This window comes from Opisthorchis viverrini (assembly GCF_000715545.1).
Source record: "Opisthorchis viverrini unplaced genomic scaffold opera_v5_83, whole genome shotgun sequence".
Taxonomy (NCBI): domain Eukaryota; kingdom Metazoa; phylum Platyhelminthes; class Trematoda; order Opisthorchiida; family Opisthorchiidae; genus Opisthorchis; species Opisthorchis viverrini.
This window is the reverse complement of record NW_008751739.1, coordinates 1,257,075-1,267,633: the sequence shown is the minus strand read 5'-3', so window position 1 is coordinate 1,267,633 and position 10,559 is coordinate 1,257,075.

Here is a 10,559-nt window from a genome sequence, read left to right as displayed (position 1 = left end):
ACAGCGTCAACACAACTGAAATCGGTTAGTGGCCATATCATTCGGTGTTTTCACCCAAGTACACGGAGGGTCACGTGGACCGACGGTAGCCAAACTTTTCGAAGCATCCTTTGATCTCTTCTATCATGTCAAATTCTGTCCACTGCTAAGTCCCGGCTAAGTTTCGAAGGGGAAAGAGCACGTTTCTGTCCACTGCTAAGTTTCGAAGGGGAAAGAGCACGTTTCCCGACCAGCGGTAACTCGGCACGTGTAATACATGGCCAAGCGAACTTAGATTGCAGTGCTTGATGCATGTACTGAGGGAAGTCGGCTTCACTAAAGACCCGTCTGCTGATTATGGTATTCCGAACGCCCTGGTTTCCGGTTACTCCGGCTATAGCTCTGAGGCATGGGTGGTCAGAGACCTGAAGACGGCAGATTTTCTTTGCGCGAAATCTGACGGTATCTTTGTGAAAGATGACACAGGTATCGTGCAGGAAGAATGTTGGGATTCGTGAGTCCAAGATCATTTTTTGTTTTCTCATTCGATAAGGGATGATGTGAACTATAGTCTTTGCAAACTACATTGGTGGTATTCTTTAACCCAAGGTGCTATACAGAGGCAACCCGATGTCTCGGGTGGTACGATACTTCAGACATCGCCGAATAGTTCCTTGGAAAATTAGGCGACTTTTTTGTTGTTGAATGTTCCTCCTACTAGGGGAAGTGGGCTGTCATACAAGTCTTAGCAACCTTGTACACAGTGTGTTCTGTCGAGCAAAGTGTGTTGGCACTTTGTCGGCCGAACAGTGCGTGAAACCTTCTCTAGTCTGTGGCAGCCACTAAATTCCTCTGCCTTGCATGAGTAAGTGAACATGTGGGGACCTAAAACATCTAAGACCTCACAATGTGAAGCGCCGAATCTCATTTTACCCAGGAAGGTCGGATTCCTGAGAGTAACCCAAGAACGCCCGGAACCTACTGAGACCCTAAAACTCCACCGCAATCTCAACAGGGAATCCGGAAGGCATCCAGGCCAGTTAATCATTCAGTCAAATCAACAAAAGCCAAAAGTAAAAGTAAAGGTTTCAGGCACTCAACAGAAGCGCGACCGAATGTGATCAGTGTTCAAGCATTTCATAAAAGTGCGACCGATGTTGATGGATGTTCACTAAACACCGATCAGATAGCCTGGATCAAAGTCAAAAAGTGCCCTTTAAATAGCGCGGGGCTGTTGTAACTTGTGCACTAACACGCACTGGCTTGTTGCATTAAAGCTATTGTATTTATTGTCGGTGAGTTCTTTTTCTGGCATCAGGTACTGTGGTGAGTACAGCAGTCAGATATAATAGGAGCCGATGTTTTCCTTCAGCAGGTGATTACCTTTATATGGCGGATTCTTCTGAACAAGAACCAAAGGTCCACAGGTGTTATAAAATTAGGTTAAGCTTAAAAAATGCTCACAAACGCACTAAGGTTAGCTCTTGATTTGGTTGAAATGTATATTTTTTCTCACTCTGACTCAGCCCACATGCTTCCGTCGAGCGGCATGGCAGCTAAGTACTGAAAAAGCGATACGACCGAAAGGCCTTTTTCAACTCAAGAACTGTTTAATGCGACCCCAGGAAATGACTTATCAAAGCAACGCCGAGAGTACAACATTGGCCGAAAGTTAACAAAGAAGCAAGTGCAACATACGAGGTGCTCTATGATTCTTTGATGTTGCAAGGTTTCTGTTCTTTTTATGGAATTCCAACACGAAAAAGAGCGTTCCTGTTTAAACGTAATGCACTACTCATGAGGTTGCTGAAAACCCTCCGACAGCTCACGACCGTTCTTAGAGCTTATCTGGTAGACGAAATCTCCGAGTTTCCCTCAAACCCATTAGTACTCTAGTAACTAGACGTTGAGCTCGAATATCAGAAGCGATGGACACTAGTAAGGTTTGGATATTACGGTTAAATAGATTACAAAGTTAGGTGCACCGCATGAATATAAATACAATACAAGAAGGGAATAAGCCAAAAAGTAGCCTATCGTTTGAGGACAACTGTTGAGAGAGTTGAGAGTTCCTGAGTAAAGTTCCGGACGCAAGACCTGTCTTTTCTGCAGTATAGCTGCTACACACGTAAAGTTCCGGACGCAAGACGTGTCTTTTCTGCAGTATAGCTGCAACACATGTTCCGTGGTTGTTCGAGGAGTCTGTGGAGCTCGGTTGACTTCCTGACCTGTGCGCGCAAGTGTGTGTAGTTAAGACTGTTTGTCGCTTGGCGGCGAAGTGATAGGCTCATCTTTCTGTAGTTTAGCCATAGGTCGGAGACCTATTGTGGGTGTTGAGGAGAGTGAATCTATCGCCGAACGAGATAAGGTGTCAGCGACGATGTTAATGGAATGGTTGAAGGTAATATGCTGGGTGCAGAGCATTAGGATGAAATCACCGAACGGCGAACCGGGTACCGTTGTCTGACACTCGTTTCTGAGCGGGTGAATACCAAAAAGAGATGTCACAGTCTCAGAAATAATGAAAACTTCAGGCCACTTACTAATTGGGAAGGTTTGTCTGTTAGCTTGTCTGTCACAATCCACGTGGACATAAGACAATGCTGCTTCTGGTTGACGGTGATTGACTGTACATAGTAAAGGTCCCATTGCTATGTCATCGATCTGTTGACACTTTTGGCCTTCAAATTCATGGCGGGCGTTTTCAGTACACAAGATAATCAGCTACCATGAATATGGTAAGGCGATGCTTGTAGGAATTTTGCTGACGGTAATGAAATCACAGCTTGGTGCAAGGGGACACTAGAAAATAAATCTGTCGAATCCCATGTGAATCAACAGCAATCAGCGGTTATTTTTCTTATTCGTTTGGCTACTCATGAGTAAGGTGAATTACGCCTGTTAATCCTACCGCCGCTTTGCTTCCCTGTCGCGCGTTCTCCGGTTTCTTCGCTCCCGCTTAATATTTGCTTATCCCTTAGTTACTAATGTCGAGATTCTGTCACCTTTTCATGTTCTTGGCTTTTGAGGACTTAACTATTCTGACACCATAAGCTTCATCATCATCATTATCATCATTATCCTCGTCAACATTATCGTCATCATCATCGCCAGCTGCAAAACTGCCTTCTTGTTGTACAGTTCTTACATCTGCCACAGGTTGGTTCACCGATGATATGAGGATGTAAGGAGGCGGTAGTTGATGTGACCAATGCGTGGAGACGAAGTATTAATTGACGTTTCACGGGAGAGGGGGTTCCGGAAGGAAGAGCTATACACTGAAGCAACAGCTTGGACGCATGCGCGCTGCTGAGTATCTGACTGGGCCATGTGTGCTAATATTTCTAACCATTGATGTGTCCCGACTTGGGGTTCCCATCCAGGTAGACGGCAATGACCAGCGGGAAGGGGTAAGCAAAACATCCTGGCTCGTTTCCACCCATCGCAGTATGATGCGAAAAGGTTGTCCCAATAAGTTGGTTGGTTGATCTACGGAGCGCGTGACCAGGCCAGCTCGTCCAGCTCACCTATCTCAGGCGAGTTCTTTCCTGCCGAAAACCATTCGGCGTACTTCAGCATTACCCAACCAATATTCCCACCATGCTTGGGCGAAGTTCTGAATGCACCGTTAGTCAAAAATGAAAGATTTGAACGTCCTCAGCTCGCAGAGTCCAAGTTTGTGACCCATATTACAATATGCAGCATACCGCAGCATTGCAGACATAGCTGGTGTCATGCCCACGCCACAAGTGGTGAAGTTTCACAAAGATTGCTTTGGTCTCCCCAATCCGGATGAAAATATCATTTCTGACGAGACCACCGGGAGTGATATAGCTTCTCAGGTAGAAAAGTTATGCGCTACATTAATCGGCTCATTCAAAGGCATGAGGTTCTGGTTCTATTCCACCCGATCTTGCAACGGCACTTCGCACCATCCATGCTTGAAGTGCATGCTAAGCCGTGAGCGGGAATGATTTAGATTGTTCAACATTGTCTACATTACGAAGGTGTCAGATCCAAGAACATCTACGAACCCGATATCTGTGAGCAGACGCGTGGGCTTTAGAGCTGGACTGAGTCATACGTGATCGTTTCAATGGTGAAGTTGAAAAAGGAAGATAAAAGATGATAGCTTCGCTTGACACTGCTTGCTGCAATCAGCTTAGAAGACTTTTAGTGAATCTCAACATGTCCGCGTGAATAGGCGTACAGGATTTAATAAGGGCCAAGACTTTTCATTGATACCTTGCTGAACGGACACTGCTTAACGTTCCACATAATCAAAGGCGGTCTTCAAGTCAAGAAATCCACCATTTTGAGTTCCTGGAGGCAGGTAGCGCGGGAAATCCACGGTGGGATGTAAATGTGGAAACAGTTCACTTAAATGTGCAACCTACCCACCCGGTAAGTGAGGTAGATGACATGGTATAAGCAAGAGAACCCAAATAGTACAACGCCACTGATCTAATTTGGTCATTCAGCCGCCTTTGGTTGGCATCTTAATAAGTTCGGTGTGCTGAAAAATTAGCTATCTCCTACAAGGCCAGATGAGTCTCCTGTAAAATTGAAGCTGCAATCTAACTCACTTCCTTGATGCGATAAACGTCGATGCTTCCTCTGACCAATTCGGGGTAGATAAATTGGTGATTAGGGCTTGTGGCCTCGAGAGTCTGCTGATAGGAGATGAAAGTACGTATGCATGGCAAGCTAATTACATCAGCTGTTTCCGAAAGGTGATGTTTCATTCTTAGATTAAGCTCAACATATAATTTTCCCAATGAGTACAGGTTTTCGCGCACCCAGGTCAATTAGTGCAAGGAGCATGCATTCTGACATCAACCAGAGCGAAAAACAAAAGTAACACAACCTAAAAATACCTGGCATCGAGTTCCCTTTCTGAATTATCTGAGGCATCACATGCTGACAGATTGAATTTTACCACTTTGCACCACAACAACGAGGGCCTTTGATTGTCCGCAAACCGGATAGTCCTGGAAGGAATAACACTACCAAAGTTATCCAGAAAGGAAGACAATACCTAACCAAGTTCTGTTGCCAAGGTGTGTCGTGATATGGTTCCACAGTGCAACTTAACACATGGCAAACATCAGAAGCAGTCGAACGGACATCCGATCAGAATACATTTCTCAGCAATTGGAATGTCCACACCACAAACGTATCGATAATAACAACATCGTGGATAGGAATTACGTCCATCGAGTTGTCTAGTGTCTTCTTGACTAGTCGTAACAAATGGTCTACCTGGCGTACAGTCTTCTCATCACAACCACGAGCAGACATTCTTGATCACCAGCTTTGTCTCCTAACAACAGACTAATGGTGTAACCTCGATTCGGGATGTGTGCTGAAAAAGTACGGAATGCAATTGGAGTCATTTCTTTTATCCGAACGATTGCTGTAGTTGAGCATGGAGTGCGTCATACGTAACTCTCGTGATTACAATGTTCCCGCCTTTGATAATAGCCGATGACAAGCTATGTTTCGGTAGTAACTCATTTGAGCCAACTAAAAGATAGTACTCTTATTCCATTATCCTTGGCGGGTACGAAAATCCCCCATATTTACATAGATGTTGAAATAAACAGCAAGTTAATTGTTGTGGGCCTTTCCTTATCAGTATCCTGGCTATGGTTCCAAAGGAATAGAAGTTTTGCGGTAAACTCTGTATAGCTGAGTGTTAGACGTTTCCGGAAAGGGGCTCTAAGATCATCCACATCCGAAGCACATGAAAATGAGGAATGTTCCGTAGCTATGCCACTAGACTGGAGCCTGTAAACCGGATTAGAACCTGAAAAATAGGATTGACGAGCAAACTGGCAGAGGCTTGCCTGGAATTATTAGCTGTCAGTACCGTTAGCATTAGTCCCGCGTTAAAAGATGTACTGACTTCATCCGTCAGCTTCTTCATAGTCTAGTATAATACCTAACTTTCCCACTACACGGCCGTAGAACCATGCAAAACAGCAGCCGCTCAAGGGAGGCCAGTTCCGTGATAACGGAGCAAGAGAAGCACCCGCCCAGTATTGTTATTCCTCCACTGCCAGTAATTTTGACAAACTTATCACAATTTTCCCGTCAGGGCCTGGCGATTTGTAAGACGGGTGTGCTGGCTGACATTTCCGGAATGTGCTGTACGAAATTAACGTGCGTCCATTGAATGTACGGATAACCGGTCGTTCAAACCAAACGTGACCAGGATTTTTTTTCAACCAGAAGCACTTTGTCAGACGTTGTCCGAATCGTGTTCTGGAGCGAAACTAGACTTAATTTGAACATAGCTATTGCCTTGGCTCAATAAATTGTTCTGTTAGCTGTGCACTTGTACACTTTTCATGTAATTTCTGGAACATCTGGTCAGTTTTCGTTTAATGAAGTTAAAATGCATGTTTGCTTCACGAAACTTCTCTTTACCCAAGTAGTTGGTGTGTTGTGATGGGAGCATGCGTAAACCCTTTTGAATCAGACTAGTGGTATCGCGTTCAATTTTTGGTACCAGTTTCATTTTTACAATCGTGAGTATTTGGTTGTAATTTTAGTACGGCGATTAGAGTTGGTGATGCATTGTTCAATTAGACATATCGTCATATTAGTGATACCTGCTCTAAAGGTAACTAAAGACGTAAAATGAAGATTCCTCGCATTCTAGGGTGTACTTTTGAAGACAGTGTCACAGACTTCAAAGTAAGACGAATTACCTATAGGGTTATTGCGGCTGCCACCAAAACACCCACCGGACGAGTCAAAATGCAGATTGAAGCGCTCCTTTGATTAGCTTACCACAATCATTCCGAGTTGCCTACGCCTTCAGACATTCACTCAGGCAATCTGAATAGAAACTGACAACAAGAACGCCACTGACATCGGTTGGCAGCCACATCTTGCAGCGTCCCCAACCAGGCTCAGTGAGGATCATGCGGTCCCCATCCTGGAAGGCGGGTAGAACCGACAGTACCCAAATGTTTTGTGATTTCTTTCATACCCCCTTGCCACATCAAGGATTGGCCAATTCTCTGCTTTCGCCAATCTGAATTTGCATCGAAAGCAGCACTCTCTTCGGCAAACGATGATTCGGCATACGCAACACATGTTCAAACCAACGCAGCTTCTATTGCTGGACGCATTCTTCAATGGAAGTACCCGTTGCACAACCAAAAACCGCTTTCTAACTGTCTCGTTACGGAGTCGCCAACACCAACCCACACGAGCTATGGTTCTGTGACAACGATTGTCGAACAATCGAACAGGCCAAGTCTCACAGCTATGCAACAAAACAGCCCGCACTATAGCTTGATGCACACGTCCCTTGAGATTCACCGATAAACCATTCTGACGCCATAGGTGTCTCAAATTTGCAAACGTGACGCGGTCCTTGAGGATTCGTGCATTAACCTCATCTGTCACAATACAATCAGACCTAATACAACTTCCAAGATACGTATAATAGCAAATGTATTCAAGGACACCGCAGCACACCATAATGGACCTCGATAACACTACGGATGGCTAAAATGTCGGCCTACACCCAAGCATATGTGCATACGAGAAACCACTCTATACTTCATCTGCTCAATGAGCAAGACGGATTGTGAACTAACATCCAACGATACAGATGTGCACATGGTCGTTGGCTTGTTCGCTGAGCTAGGCACAACCACTAACCCACCGCTACGCACAACTACGCACTGATGATGTCACCTCGATTGGTGACATCAAATTGCCCAGCTCAGCGAAAAAGCCAACGACCATCTACGCTACCTGAGCTACCGACATTCTCCTCTATAGAAAAGATGTGCACATGTTCGAGGCTTAGCAAACTCAACAGACATTGTGCCAATTAAGGTGGACATACCAGAAATGTCACTAACAAAAACTGTCCCCTCAGTGTGTCACTGCGATTGCTTACCACGTTACAAACTCCTAAAATATGGAAAACTCCATAACAACCGGCATGGACGAGCAATGAATACTTCATCCACGTAATTCATTCGTTTAGCTACTTAAATTGCGTGGGTAGTTCATAATTGATTCTCACTTGATATCAGCGAGAATCTCTGAAACTCAACTCCATCGTCACGATATCTTCAGCTATCTTTGGCGATAATTTGGGGATATTTTGCCGGTACTGCATAGGCGGATGGAATCGTCCATTTGACTGCGCAAAAGTCAAAATACAACACGGGAGTCTCAAACCCTGGCCGTTGCAAACACTAATGACAGACACAGTCAATTGCCACTTGTTTCGGTCTCTGCAACGTGCAAGTTTCCTTCTGCAGCTAAGCGGTCTTGGTTCACAAACAATCCTCCCCTTAACCAGCACCTCAAAGAAAACATGCCGGTCTCCATCGATAATATGTTCCTGCATTCTTTCTCCTGCTTCTGTTTAGCGGAATATTTTTGACGCATGGCACGAGAATACCGGAACATCCTTGGACTCAGCGGCTCAGCCAAAAGCCCGATCGCTTCACACCATTGACACTGGTCACGGAATCAGTCTGTACGAGTCGTTCCTGAGGAGTACCTAATAGGTTGCTAGTTTCAATCCAACGGCACTGCTCGACTACAGCGGAAGTAGTCGCAATACACTTGCAAAATCCAGTGCAACACAGTCGAAAACTATTCGTACGAGTGATGAATTTACCTTGGTCATGTGACATGTATCGATAAAAGCTCAACGGACCTGTAGAACACCTCACTGCCCACAACTGGATGCGACATTGGGTACACTGCTGGCAATCACGCTTCCGTGTTTACGTGATTACTAATTTAATAACCAATCTCAGCCATCTAATTCATTATTTACCCCTACTTTAACTGGCTTGGCGACGAGATCCCTAAAAATTATTCAGTCACTGTGTTCTTTTTGAAACTATGAAAAAATCCAAGCAGTAATGAGTATGTCAGGCGTACTTCCATAAAAAACTGAAGAGCAGGCCTGAAACGTCCCAAAGAATAATCTCCATTGCTCATCTCAAACCTCTGCGATTCCTGTGGAACAGAAAGAAATTTCGTAAAGGGAACGAGGAGACCGAATCTCCCGCAGAAACTCTGGATCGGGGTATCGAGAATGACACAAAAATGAAAACCACATACCTCAAAGCAACCCCACAATCTACAAATAGACATTACTGAGAATGAAATACGCGTCAAAAAACCACCTGCTGTAGGTGGTTGCCGGATTTGTATAATTCACGTTCACATCACACCTGCTTGAACATACCTCGTGTTCTTGCGTAATCACTCTGATAAGTCCACAGCAAAGGGGAGAAACACAGGAGTTAAGCTTCGCTCGTGTTGGAACATATCGACAGCACATATCCTCGGTCATACCAGGTTTGAACTCCGCGCATTAGACATGCAATAATAGAGTGCGACCACTAATCGACGCTTAAACAGGGGAATATGTTTACGTACGAGTGGTGTGGTGGGTTGCCCCCCGACGCCTCGAACGATGACTTAGTACCCATCCTGGTGATGTCGATGGATTAGCCGGTCAGTCAGGACTTCCCAGATGTTCTTCATGAACAAGAATCGAGTTACCAATTAAGGATAAGATCAACGTCACCATCGATAGAATGACACCAGTGTTCAACACCGGTGCTTGACTGCCTTACAACCATGATTTATCTTCTTCACAACTTATTGGGAAGAAGAGAATAGATGTGGATCATTTCGATGTGCCTAAACTTCCAGACACTCATTCAGGCAATCTGGATAGAAACTGTCAACAACATCGCCACTGACATCGGTTGGCAGTCACATCTTGCAGTGTCTACAGCCAGGCGCAGTGAGGATCACACGAACTCCATCCTGGAAGGCGAGCAGCACCGATAGCACCCAAACGTTACGTACTCTCCTTCATACCCTCTGCCGGGTCAAAGGTTGGTCATCTCTCAACTTCCGCCACTCTGAATTGGGCATGGGAACAGCACTCCCCTCGGCAAACGATGGTTCGGCATACGCAACACATGTCCTAAACAACACAGCTTCTGGTGCTGAACACATCCTTCAATGGAAGTCCTTGTTGCATAGAAAAGCGCTTTCTAACTGCCTCGTTACGGATACGCCAACACCAACCCACACGAACTATGGTTCTGAGACAACGATTGTCGAACACCTGAAGACGTCTCGGTTCCGCTGCTCGAATAGGCCAAGTCTCACAGTCATACAACAAAACAGCCCGTACTGTAGCTTGATACACACGTCCCAAAACATCCGGTAAAATCTCAAGCCTATGGCTTGGTAGTTATCAGGCGGTCCGTGAGGAAGTATGAATAATCAAAAGCAGCTTTATGACCAATAAACCGTCAGATAACTTCAGAAACAACCACGAAACAAACCCTAACAAAATACTCCGGCTGGACAGACTGTTCGGTGAATGAATCGCTTGATGGTTACAGTTTTAGACTGTTGTTCAAAGATCACGTATACAATTTGTCATCACCTGGTGAGTCCCAAAAAAGACGGAGGCAATCGCGTAGTTGGGATTCCTGACACCCATCCACGTTGTTACTTTGGATATCCAAAATCAATTGCTAGAATAGTATTGGTTGTCTTCTTTC